Genomic DNA, 13,946 nt, shown 5'->3' on the forward strand with positions numbered 1-13,946 from the left:
TAAAGATCTAGAAGTTACATCCCAAAGCATCACTTATATGCGCAAAACAAGATGACTTCTCTCTCAAATAGCACCACAATGTTCCATACACATCCAAAGATGCAAACCGCATCACTCACTACAATGTATGAATTAAACTGCAAAACCTCGATATGTCTAGATTGTTGACATGATGTTGCAAAAAATTCAGCACTCAAAATTTCAAAATTATGATATAACAAGCACGTCTAGAACGTGCCAAAACCCCAGGGTAGACTCTTGGATCACATATATCCGAGTCCGGGTGTGAGATATATGCCAAAAACATAAGTTTTCGGCCCAAAATTGCGGCATAAACTTGCTGATGTTGCACCTGTTGTAATTTGATCATAATTTCAGAAAATGAACATCACCATGTCATCCAAAATATTCCAAAACCCCAACCTAGACTCCTGGATCATATCCATCCAACCCCGTGTGACCTAGATATGCAAAAAAGATTGGTTCGAGAGCCAAAAACAGCAAAAACAAGCTGCAACACTTTTTGATCGTGCTCTTTCTCTGCAAAATTCAGCAATGGCTTGCTAAACAAGCTATATACAAGATGAATATACATGCTTAAGCTGAGATCTGACACCATCGAGCCATATCCACCACTGACGAGCTCAAGCCGCCATAGTTGAGCTCCGTCTCGTCAGGAAGCATATGAAGGCATGTACTTATTGGCTATTGTGCATATGGGAGGCAACCAAAATGATTACCTTCATGACCAACATTGTTGGTGTTTTATAAGCAGTTTGCATGAATTTTATGCCCATACAAAAATAGAGTTGTGATGGCATAAAATATAATATCTAGCTTTACCAAATGATTTTCTCATATTAAGCTAATCATTTAATATGGGAAGATAAAAGGGGAACAAGAGTTAGGATATAGATATGTGCTTCTAGACCTATCTCAACAGGGGAACAAAAGGAGAAATGGTTGCATCTCAATAGGGGTCCAAAAGGAGACGGTCTACCAAAGAGCAATGTGCGATAAGTGCTTCTAGATTTACCTCAGCAAGGGACCAAGAGGAGAGATGGTTACATCTCAATAGGGGTCCAAAAGGAGGTAGTCTATCAAAGAGCAACGTGCATCTAATGGAGCTTGAAATACCTTAGGGTTAGCTTCATTAAAGACCTCCAAAAGTTAGTGTTAACAAATCCTTTGACCTTAGGCAATGACCTTAGGCAAGCTAGGGATGACCTTGAGGTGGGAATCATACCCAAGCATGAGGTGCTTGTCGGCTTGCTAACTAAAGTGCTTATAGTGTTTGTGGGAACCTTGCCCAAGCTTGAGGTGATCTCATGCTTAAATGACTAAGGTTCTTGAAGTGTTCAATTCAAAGATAAACTCTCAAGAGGTATAGGGTAGAGGAGCCAGATTAGAGGCACCCAAATTGGGACCCAGAGTCAAACCCTAAAAATGGGCCAGAATGAAAATTTAGCACCGCAGGATGCAGTCCATGTGTTGCTCTACACGTGGGACTAAGTTGGTGCTGTGGCAAGGCCATATGGGGGGCCAAATTAATGGTTTTTGGTAGTCCTTTGTAGAACAAATGGGGTGAGTGAAGGGATGGACCCTACCCCCTTGGGCTCGCCTTGTGTGGACGAGAGATGCCTTTGTACAGGACCAATTAAAAAGCGATAGTGTTGGAGCAAGGATGCCACCTCACCCAAGGAGGAGGACTATGTATTGATAGTGAATCATTCGAGTGCTAGTGTACGCCAAGCAAGCTTCCAGTTCCATCTCACTTTGTCGCTCACTATCTTGCACGTGCTTCTCATTGCTGTCTTACGTCGCCTTCAACCTCTAGCTATGGTGTTCTTCCATGAATTGCCATGCTCTGCTCTCACAAGGTTGCACATTTCAGCCCCCCTTGCACTTGGAAGGACTGGACCTCATGGATGTCTTGCCACACCGACTCTCTAATAGTGACAATAAGAATGGGGCCTTGCTTGGAGTCGAAGAGGAGCTTAAGCCAGCTTTGTAGGACCTCTCTCAACATGAGAGCCATGCCCTTACAACCGATTTCTTTTCCCTCAAGAATCGATACCTTTCATCATGTGCATTATCATCTCAAAATGCTCTTTGCTCCATCTCCTGTCCTAAAGCTGATGATGGTAAAGTGTTCGCTTATAGTGTTGGGGATTTTGATGTGGAGGATGATGTGACAAGCAGCTTTGGTCTCATGCATTCAAGAGCATCTTCACTGGACTCAGATGATCATATGGATATGGTGAGCATGTACTCGTCTTCTTGTAGGTATCCAATACTTGTGGTTGAGGAAGAAGATGAAGATGAACGCGGCTCAGATGATTCTAAAAACTTTGCGTTTTAGCATGTGGTCTTGATGCACGAGGTTGAACCAAATCATAAAAGGCCTCAGCTAGGAATCAGAGTAGTAGACGAGGAATAAGAAGAAATGGAAAGGGTCAGTTCGTGCAGGCCAAGCGAGTCAAAAGAGTTGAGCAATAACAAAGGAGGAAAGGTTCAACCAGGGTTAAAGAGCTTTTTGTTGTGGCAATAGAGGATGTTGTACGCATGAACTCTGAGGAGTTTGATCTTATACCCTCTAAATCTAATCAAGTCATGTGATTACTCAAGATCAGGATGATGGAGCTAGAGCATAGAGTAAGTAAGATCTTCAGCTTTGAGAAATGTAATGATTGTTTTCATTTCCCATCCACCTTTTCTCACTATCATTGGATGTGTAACCGTTTCGGAGGTTGTCAAATGGTACGGTAGAACACTTACTAGCCTTGACCCTTGACGATGGCTTTCAAACATGGTGAGATTTATTAAATCTCACTCAGCAATCATTAAGAATCTTTCTGTCTGTACTTCAACATTTTAGTATAACATTGAAGCATGTATAAAAGATTTTTTCTGATAACTGTAATGTTGCTTGCATAAGGAATTTTATCCAAAATTGACAGGGATATTGGTCCTACATAGTCCTTTTGATCTTTGTGATGGGATTATATCTTGAAACTATTACGAGAACCTTTGACCTGGTTTTTTTGTACCAAAAGGACAACTTTGTGATTGTCGGTTTCAAGCTGTTTTTAAATGGTAACATAAAGTAGAATGGAAAAAGCTTAAGTTACAAAAATGGATGTATGAGATATGTAGCTTAATGATGGCTGGAAGAGAAATGGATGCATTAGATCTGTAACTTAATCTTGGCTGGTACAAAAATGGATTCATCAAATTTGTAACTTAATGCTGGTTGACAGTGTAAAAGATGAAGCCAAAATGCTGAAATCTCGGAGAGGTATTATGGTGTGATTCTACATTACATTAGCGTTGGCTGGAACCAAAATGGTTGCAACTAAAAGGAAACCTAATGTAGGACCAAAAAGGTTAATAGAGGTATTACAGTACATAGTGTTGAGACAAAAAGTAAGGTAATCGGCGGTACCAAAAGGATTATACACATATCACTTGTGTGGCTTGCTTGCAAGATCTACACAGTTTCTCCATGTGTTGTTTGTGTGCAAATGCATGAAAGGGTAGATCTATGTGTAAAGGCTTTAAATATAATCCTTCAAGTGAGCCTTGCTCCCAAAATACTGCTCGCATTTGTCTTTCAAAGCGTTGTTGTTGAGCTTCCCACTCTTTTCTTGAGTCTCTTGCTTGAACAACATCTTGCCTTTGTTGCACACGGGCTTCATTTTCTACCAGCATATGAGCTCTCTTTTTCTATTTCTCTACCTTTTTATGCTCCTTTGCCTTTGCAATCTCCTTATTCTTTTGGTTCTTGGCCTTCATAGTTTCTATGTATTATTGCGTAGAGGTGAGGATTAAACTATTGGTGTAATCCACAAATGCCTCTCAAGGTGCTCTTCTAATAGAAGCCTTTGTGAATGACTGGCACTTGTAGTAGATCAATAATTCTAGCCTGCTCAAAATTATGTAGTGTGTGCGGGACAGTAAAAAATTCTGGATTGATGTTCTCCTCATTGTGATCTAGTCCTTGTTGTTGCACGCATTGTTCTTGTGATGACCTATTGCTGGCATCTTCTCCATTGCAATGAACATCCTGCAGTTGATCATCTTGTTGACACCTGCCTCCTTGTAATAATTCCATGAAACTCATAGGCTGCAGAAGGGTGCTTTGTTGGGGTTAAATTGATGTAGTGTTGCCATTGAAAAGTTCATCTTCCATTTGATTTTCCATAAAGTTCAAAGCGAAGGCGGCTTCATTCTCTATTTCTCCCATCAATGGAGTTGCAGGGACTTGAGAGAGATTGTCGTCTATGTGATTGCGTGTTTCTTCCACTAAATTTATATATTTGCACGGCATGTTGTCGAACTTAATGGCTGATGAATTAAGTGGCCATATCCCCGTAGCTCAAAAGCCTGCTGCCTGATATTTTTCTCTATTAAAGATAAATGTAAGGCTTTTGATACGATTGCAGCGAGCTCTCTCTTGCTTGCTTGAGCAGAGGCTGTTCTTTGCTGCCATATTGTCCTCTCCTTATGAAAATTGGCCTTCAAAGACTTGAATACTAAAATATCTAAGGGCTGCAACTTGTGTGAGGTGTGTGCAGGCAATGTAGCGATATTTATGCCATTGTCATGAGCTTTGGCCACAACCTCTAGAGACACGTGACTACCATGTCCATCTAGAATTAGAAGATGTCGATGTTCAAAACCCATATTTTGCATGATAGAATTCTTGAAATGCTGTATCCATGCTTGGAATAATTCCCCTGTCATCCAAGCCTTTTTTTGCATTGCCATGGCTGCCCCTTCTTCACAATCTTCAATGTAGTTGTTGTTGATTCAGATACCTTTGAATATGTAGTAGAAAGGGATTGTGAAGCCAGGTGCATTTATGCAACATAACACTATCATCCACTCTCTTGAGTCAGACATTAATCCGTACACTGATCTTGTTCCTCTCTTTGCTAGAACCTTCATCCCCTTGTCCTGTGAGCCTTGAAAGCTGGTCTCATCGGCATTCCAAATATTCGTGGCTGGATAGCTGTTTTGTGAATATAGCTTTTTTTGAAGATTGTCATAAAGAGTCTTCACAATCTCTGGCCTGAACCTTGTAGCTCTTTGCTGGGAATGCCGTTGCTAAAAAGTGTATGTCTTGTTTGATAGATTTTTGCCACCTTAAGCTTGACATCCACAACCGAAACTCCATATCCTGAGTTGCATTTGAGAAAAATCCATTCTAAGAGTGCCTCTTCTTCTTCAGTTGTGAGCATGGTGGAAGGGCCCCTTTTCCTCTTGTATGTTTGCCCCTCTTCCCAATTTGTTATTGCAGATTTGCTCATCCCAAATTGCATCGGACACTTGTGCAAAGAGAGGCGTTGTTCATGAGCATGGAGTGCTTTGGCCATGTCCTCCTCATTCCATGACAGCTTTGGGCGTGACTTTGGTTGCACCTGAGGACTTTCATTGGATTGATTGATGATTACTTCTTCAGTAGAAATAGGACTACTAGTTTGTTGAGGAGTTTTTTTTGGAAAAGTAGTTCTTGTTAGAGAAGCAAGAGTAGGCTTTTGTGCTAATCTAGTTCCATATCTTTTCTTCTTATTGTAGTGTGCTATTTGTGAGGGAGGCGATAAGGCCATGCATTTGTTTGTCGAAGCATATCTCCCTCTGTTAACTTTACTTTCTCTTGAACTCCTCACCATTGTCTGCATTCAAATTTGAACACTCTTAAGAGAAGTATCAAGCATTTGGCGGAAGACCTTGAAAGCAAACCTAAGGTAAAGAAAATTACTTGTAATTGGAGGTCCAATCTTCGTACTGTTTGAGAAGATTTTTGTATGCCTTAATTGAAAATTTCTTCTTTGGGATGGGTGGTGCAATAGCCTTCGGAGGGCTTGCAACTCGCTTGCGAGGTATGGCTGTTGTAGTAGTTGGCTTTGGTGGTTCAACAACTGGCTTTGGTATTGTGAATGGAGTCTTTTTTGGGTTCCTGCATAGAATTGGGGAGGCTACGTGCACTCAATCACAACAACACACGCGGCCTCCATGTCGGTGCACAAGAATAGAAGTACACAAAAGGTCAGCTAGTTGAGGATTCCTTTCCAACAAACATGCCTTACACTTGCATGGAGCCTCCGAAGCCATTAATGTATGCTGGTTTTATCCGTCTTCAAAGCATGTATGGACTTTCAAAATGGTTGAACATGGATTGGGACTTGGATGTAAATATGTTTATTGTAGATTGCAAATGAAGGTGAGTTGGATGAGTGGTACAGACAGAAGGTGGTGAGGTGGGGTTGTGTGTTGCAAAAGTGAATAGTAAGCTGATAGAGTGGTTTCTACTTATGTTTATTATACTTGTGCAAACAAACTCAAAGCCAAGTGAAGAGCTGGCCAAATGTTGTAGGGAAAGCAATGGGGCTGAAAGTTCTCAATTTCTGAGTGGGTTAGGAATAGCACTAGCACGATGGCAGGGTGAAATTGTTTTGCGCATGAGTTTGAAGTAAATATTTTATTTTAGTTTACAATGGTTTGCTGTGATCCATTGATGCATTGATGCAATCTGGACTATAGGATGCAATCCTAGAGTCAGCTTCCTATTGGTCGACTGTTGTTTATTGTCTGTAATCTCTACTGGGAGTGTAAGCGTGCGCTAAAAAATGATGAAAACTGTTGTCAATTTTGTGATGTGTTTTTGTAAGATCATGCTTTGTTCGGGTCTTGAAAGTGTGGTTAATGATTGCTGAGATTGGTTGTGTGTTTGTGTAGGCTTGGAGCCAAGGGCGGGAATGGTTAGGCGCCAAATTTCAAAGGAAAGAAACGTAGTGTAGAGAGTGAGAAGACCCTTTTTACCAAAAGTAACACGTTTTGAATTTGTCCCAAAATTGGTCCAGGTTAACCTATTTAAATATGTAAAGGTGGATCTAAAGATTTCTTTTAAACTGGTATCCGCCTTTTTACTGGCTCCTCTACCCTAAATGGTTTCCATGCTTAATTGACTAAGTGCTTGAAGTGATCAATTCAAACCAAAAGACTCAAGAAGCATAAAAGATACATGTTAAATTTTCCCCCATTTGGGCCCTCATGATGTGCTTGAATCCTATTGGATAGGTTAACGAGAATCTATATGCATAAAAATAAATAATTAGGTTCTTTCTCTTAAAGAGGAAAAAGAGGACACATGTCCAAATGCTATAATTAAATAATACAAGAGAGAGAGAGAGAGAGAGAGAGAGAGAGAGAGAGAGGTGGACCAAGCAAGAGAGGGGGGTATACTCTCCCACACAAACACACACTCTCTCATTGTGTTGAGTGAAAAGTGCAAGAGCTCCATCACCTTCTCCAAGCTTGTTGAGAAGTGGAGAGCCTACACCAACACTCTTGGCTATTGAATGCAAATCCAACCAAGAGCCATGCTTCAATGCTTAAATTTGTCATCTTCTTCATCTTCATTACTATTCTATTATGCTATGCTAAGCAAGAAGAGTGACGATAAGTGAGGAACTATTTCTTTCTCATATGAATGATTCTTCTTCCTCTTCCCTACCCTCATTCTCCGCTAGCTCTCTCCACCTTCGAAGGTGTTTGAGGCCTTGGGACTGAGGCTTGTGATAGTTAATGCTTTTTACAAAGTTTATGTTATGATCGTAATGCATGAAGCTTTCCATCTTCATAGCATCACCAAGGTCACAAGGAACACAAAGATTGTATTGTACCAAGTCTCTCTTGATGGGAGAATCTATAATACAAACGCATTTTGGAGGGGGGACCGGCTCCAAGTAAATCCGGTCCTCAACTATTATCATGTTCTCTAATACTCTCTCTCTCTTGCAAAAGTATGGTTCATGCCAAGTTAATTAAGTACTATGTTTATGTTGTTATCATCAATTAAGTTCACCCTCTATGTTCTCAAAGTGATCTCACAAAAATGCTCACTTAAATTCTCTTGATTCTGCTATTTTCAAAGTTCATAGGCCATTCTATTACATTGGTATCAGAGCGTTTGTTTTCTCTTTTCTTGCTTAAGAAGAGAGGTCCTTAAGTAGCCTATTAATGGTTGATTTTGTTAATTAAATTAGGGTATGTCAAATTGTGATCTGTTATCGGTTTTGTTGAGCCCACTATGTGGGATACGGTGCACACCTCGGGAGATTTGGTCTTAATAATGGGGTCTTTTTAGACTTGCCTACGGCTTTACCATTATTGAGCCATAAAAAGTCTAAAAGGAGCTATCCCTTGGCAATTTTTCTATGTTAGACCCACTCCGCAACTCTCTATAATCAACCAATTCAAGCCGTGGGTGTTGATACTTAAGTGCTTATTTTCAAAGGCTAAGAGGAGTAGCAACTAAGGTTTTGAATTGACAAAGGATACACTAAGTAAACACATAAGTATAATTAGCATGGCTGACAATAGCCAAGAGAGTAGAATGAACATGGATAACTTTGATTTTGCACATGAAGGTGCTAATGATGATGCTCCCATGTTTATCAATTATCTTGTTACTAGGTTGCGTCAAGCTATGGGCAACCCTACTTTGCAAGCCAAAGTTACCCAACAGCTTCGTGCTTATGGGATTTCCCTTCCTCTCCAAGAAGAGAGAGAGTTTAGGAGGCCTCTTGATGAGACTCCCAAAAGAAAACTCTCTCCCATAAGAGAGGAGGAATCCAAAGAACGAGAAAGAAGTGAATCCCTGAGTTCCTCTAAAGATGTGGATCCATGAAGACGGCGGTCTAAACTATCGTCAACTCCTCCCAAGAGGAAACGGTCAACCCATAGTCCTTCTCCTCGTCATTCCGAAAGGAAGAGAGGAAAAAAAGGAAGAAAAAGGCAAGAAAGAGGTCACCCTCTTCTCCTTCTTCTTCACCTTCCTCCTCTTCCGACGAAAGCTACAACTATTCTCCTAGAGAATACAAGAGAGGAGGACATTGCAAAACTTACCCTGCATGGCAAAGGTCCCAAAAGCTCAAGAAATTCAAAGAGGGAGGAAAGAGTATCTCTTTTCTCACCTATGATGGCACCTTTGGTGCCACCAACAAAGTATTGGCCTTCATCCAACAATTTGATGCGGCCTTTGGAGACGAGGGCTTCACGGAGTCCTCTAAGCTACACCATGTAGCTATGCACTTTTAGAAATGTGATCATCAATGGTGGGCTATCCTTCATGGCAACGATGAAGCACCAAAGACATGGAAAAAACTACAAGTTTTCATAATGAAGCAATTCCTTGAAAGCGATGCCAAGGACAAAGTGCCCACCGAATGGCAAAGTTTGAAGCTACTCTTCAACGAATCTATCCACAAATATGTAGACAAGTTTTGAGATTTACATCTAAAAGCAATAGTCTTTGAAAGGATAGACTTTGCCAAACAAAAGCAACAATTTTGTGCGATATTACCTGAAGAAATGGTTAAGTATGTCAACTCACAACGGCCTAGCATTATCATCGAAGCCATCCACCACACTATGGTTGCTTCAAGGATCAATTTCCAACAAGGGATGCGAAGAAATTTCAAGCCCATGAAAAACAAGCATCAAAATGAAGCTAAAGAGAAGAGCAATGCTCAAAACTCTTCCCAAGGCAACACCAACACCACCAACAACAAGGCCAAGAAGAAAGGAGCTTACAAAGGTAAAAATAAGCTCTCTCCCAAAGAATTAGAGGCCTTTCATAAAGACCATAAATGCTTTAAGTGTGGGGAGCAAGGACATGGTTATCATTCCTGCCCCAAAAGAAATGTACTCAATGACACTCCTAGAGCTTCCATGGGTGAAGCTCCAAAAGAGGATACTCATTGCAAAGGCTCATACCTCTCCTATGCTTGGGGAAAAAGTAAGGGAGCATGATTCGCTTATTCTCTTTTACCCTGGCTCTACTCACAACTTCATATCCACGAAGTTGGCTACTAAGTTGGGTATTCAAGCTTTTGAGATGGGAGATACTGTAACTGCCGATGGAGCTTTTAAGGGATATAAAGTCTCCATTACTCCCTTGATTGGGAAGTTGAGGCTTCATGTCCAAAGCTACGTCGACAAAGAAGACTTTGTTTTATCTCTTCTCTCCAACATGAGTATGTTATCCTAGGGACACCATGGTTCAACCGCATGGTTGCCAATATGCAGTTCCCTGAAAGGAGAATCTATTTCACCTGCAGGGAAAAGAGCATGTACATAGATGCTAATGATTCGGGGAACAAGTCAATGAAAAGCTCTAATGTTTTCACAAGTAGTAATAAAAAGAATCAAGAGGAATTAGAGTTGTCTAATTTCCTAAATGGATTTCAAGATGTTTTCATTGATGACATCCCTAGTGAGCTACCTCCAAAATGAGGGGATGATGACCATGCAATAGAGCTTCTAGGAAGCTCACCGCCTAATAAACTTCCTTATTGAGTTTCACAAGCTCAACAAGAGGAGATTATAAGGCAAGTGCATGAATTGGTGGAAAAAGGGATGGTGAGGCATAGCTCCTCTCCATTCTATTCACCAGTACTTTTAGTGCAAAAGAAAGATGGCACATATCACATGTGTGTCGACTATAGAGCACTAAATATGATCACTATAAAAAAAAGATTTCCCGTGCCGCGGGTAGAAGATCTATTTGATAAGTTACAAGTTTTGGCCTGACAAATGCTCTAACTCACGATGGACAAAAATATTCAGGCCACTCAAATTCTCTTGAGGAGTACAAGTGACACCTCCAGGTAATATTTCAAGTTGTGAGAGAGAATAAGCTTTTCATTAATCAGAAGAAAAGTGATTTTTTCTACAAGAGATTCAATATTCAGGTCACATTATCTCTCAAGATGGTATCTGTATGAATCCATCAAAGTTGGAGGTAATAAAAGCATGGCCTAATCCAAGGAATCTACATGAGCTAAGAAGCATACTATAGACGCTTCATAGAAAAATACTTTCAAATAGCAGGACCATTGCATGACTTAAACAAAGAAGAATGTTAAGTTTTCATGGACGGCTAAAGAACAAAATGATTTTGACAAGCTCATACAGAAGCTTACCTCTCAACCAGTCCTTATGCTTCAGGATCTCTCAAAGCCTTTTGAGGTTCAATGTGATGCTTGTGGTGATTGCCTTGGAGCAGTTTTGCTTCAAGAAAGGCATGCCATAGCATATGAGAGCCGAAGGCTCAATATGGATGAACGGGTCTTGGGCATTTATGAGAAAGAGCTTTTAGTTGTTCTACATGCCCTAGACACATCAAAGCACTATTTATTAGGGACTCCATTCATCCTACGAATGGATTACAAAGCCTCAAGAACTTCATGATGCAAACCAAGCTTTTCGACAAACAAATGAGGTGGAAAAATTTTCTTTCGCAATTTAAATTTCATATTGCTCACGTTGTTGGCAAGCACAATCAAGTGGTGGATGCACTTTCACAATGGCCAAGGGTAAAATGTGGTGTCTATAGCAACTCACAATAATCTATCTTTTATGATAGATGAATATGCTATTGACCAAGACTTTAAGTTATTACAGCCTTGCATTAGGGAAGGAAAAAAAGAACCATTCACGTTGAAGGATGGTTATCTTCCAAATGGCAATAGGCTATGTGTTGCTCACCCATACAATAAGAAAATCATGTATGAATCCCATGCTTCTCCTTATGCGGGGCAAAGAGGGATTCCATAATCTACTCTTCAAGGAGTAGAAATGTATTTCTTTTGGTCTACCATGAAAAGTACATATTCAAGAGTATGTTTCAAAATGCGTGGTAAACCAAAAATTGAAATTTGATCGAGGGAAGCAACTTGGATTGTTTCAGTCAACAAGCTTAGCAAGAAAACACACTCTATGCCCGTCAAAAAGACTATTAAGGCACATCTAACGGCAACCCTCTTTAGATCTCAAATTTTCAAGTATCATGGCTTGCCAACATCCTTAGTGTCAGACAAGATCCTAGAATGACAAGTAATTTCTAGAAGGATCTCTTTGAAAATCTAGGAGGTAGATTAGATTTCTCTTTCGTCCTATCATCCACAAAGGGATGACCAAAGTGAAATAATTAATCTAATGATTCTTGAATCTATTGAAAGCCTATGTCATGGAAGTAGATCAACGTTCTCAATGACAGAAGTACCTACCTCTTATAGAGTATGCGTACAATGACATTGTTCATACTTCTATGGGAAAAGCACCTTTCGGGGTTGAAGAGGGAATATCCAAAAGTCCCCTACTACTTAAAGTACATGGGAAGATCTTCGTTTGCTGATAAATATAGCCGAGACTTACAAGAATCTTTTCCAAATATTTAAAAGGTTATATCCATCTCATAGAAAAGGCAAAAAGGGTTGCTGCTAATAAGCACAGAAGAGCCTTAGCCTTTAAGGAAAATGATTGGGTCTTGCTAAAGCTTCTCAAGGCTCATCTAAGGCATACTATGGGCAAGAATCCTAGGAGTCACCAAGAGTATTATGCTAAACTAGCAAAAAGATATTGTGGTCCTTTCTTTTAAAATTCTTAAGCCAATCAATGAGATGGCTTATTAGTTAAAGTTGCCCAACCATTGGCTCATTCACAATGCTAACCATGTGAGCCTACTCAAGCCTTACAAAGGAGAGCCACCAAAAGAACCAATAATGGAGGACCCGCCAAAGATCGAAGATCAAGAAGAGGTGTTGCAACCCGAATCGATTCTTCGACACGAAGACAAGGTACTAAGAAATGGTAGCGTTATCCAATAATCTCTTGTTAAGTTTAAGAAATATCCTTTTAAAGATGCTAGAGGGATGCAAGGAACCTAGCTTAAGGATAATATGAACCTTGTCAATCCTTACAATGCTACACTAGAGTAAGTAAATGAAAATGCGTTTTAAATAAACAATGTTTTTGTCCTATAAGACTCATTCTCTTTCTTCTATTGTGCACAAAATTTAAGAAGTATGCATGCTTATGATCATGTTTGTGGTGACGACATCTCCCAAACGCCAAGTAGAACTTGTCACTCTACTTTGGAAGTATGATATAGACTAAAGAGCAGACATGCTTGTGGCAATTAAGTCTCCCAAGCAACAAATGGATTAGTCATCCATTTTGGAATGATGTCGTAGGGTAAAAAGGGATCCTCTACCCACTAAGAAACATGGATAATGACTAGGCTTTACCTTCTCTACCTCATAGTCGAGGATGACTATGATTTCAAGAGGGAGAGGTAATGTCATAAAATGTATTATCTAACTTTACCAAATGATTTTCTCATATTAAACTGATCATTTAATATGGAAAGGTAAAAGGGGAACAAGAGTTAGGATATAGAAATGTGCTTCTAGACCTATCTCAACAGGGGACCAAAAGGAGAAATGGTTGCATTTTAATAGGGGTCCAAAAGGAGATGGTCTACCAAAGAGCAATGTGCAATAAGTGCTTCTAGATTTACCTCAGTAAGGGACCAAAAGGAGAGATTGTTACATCTCAATAGGGGTCCAAAAAGAGGTAGTCTATCAACGAGCAACGTGCATCTAATGGAGCTTAAAAGACCTTAGGATTAGCTTCATTAAAAACCTCCAAAAATTAGTGTTAAAAGGTCCTTTGACCTTAGGCAAGCTAGGGATGACCTTGAGGTGGGAATCCTACCCAAGCATGAGGTGCTTGGGTAGTCGGCTTGCTAGCTGAAGTGCTTAAAGTGTTTGTGGGAACTTTGCCCATGATTGAGGCGATTCTCATGCTTAAATGACTAAGGTTCTTGAAGTGTTCAATTCAAAGATAAACTTTCAAGAGGCATAAACGGTTTTCATGCTTAATTGACTAAGTGCTTGAAGTGTTCAATCCAAACCAAATGACTTAAGAAGCATAAAAGACACATGTTAATATATTTCCCATTTGGATCCTCATGATGTATTTGAATCCTATTGGATAGGCTTTAAAGGGGTCCAAAGAGAATTTAGATGCATAAAAATAAATAATTAAGTTCTTTCTCTCAAAGAGGAAAAAGAGGACACATGTCCAAATGATAT

At 40.0% G+C, this 13,946-nt stretch overlaps 1 pseudogene; it reads right to left on the reverse strand.

Moving 5' to 3' along the window:
- Positions 1-3,858: 3,858 nt before the first annotated feature.
- LOC147461468 (uncharacterized) lies at positions 3,859-4,330 on the reverse strand (annotated as a pseudogene).
- Positions 4,331-13,946: the final 9,616 nt, after the last annotated feature.

The sequence above is a fragment of the Adiantum capillus-veneris genome, chromosome 3 (assembly GCF_014529385.1).
Source record: "Adiantum capillus-veneris isolate H3 chromosome 3, ASM1452938v2, whole genome shotgun sequence".
Lineage (NCBI taxonomy): Eukaryota > Viridiplantae > Streptophyta > Polypodiopsida > Polypodiales > Pteridaceae > Adiantum > Adiantum capillus-veneris.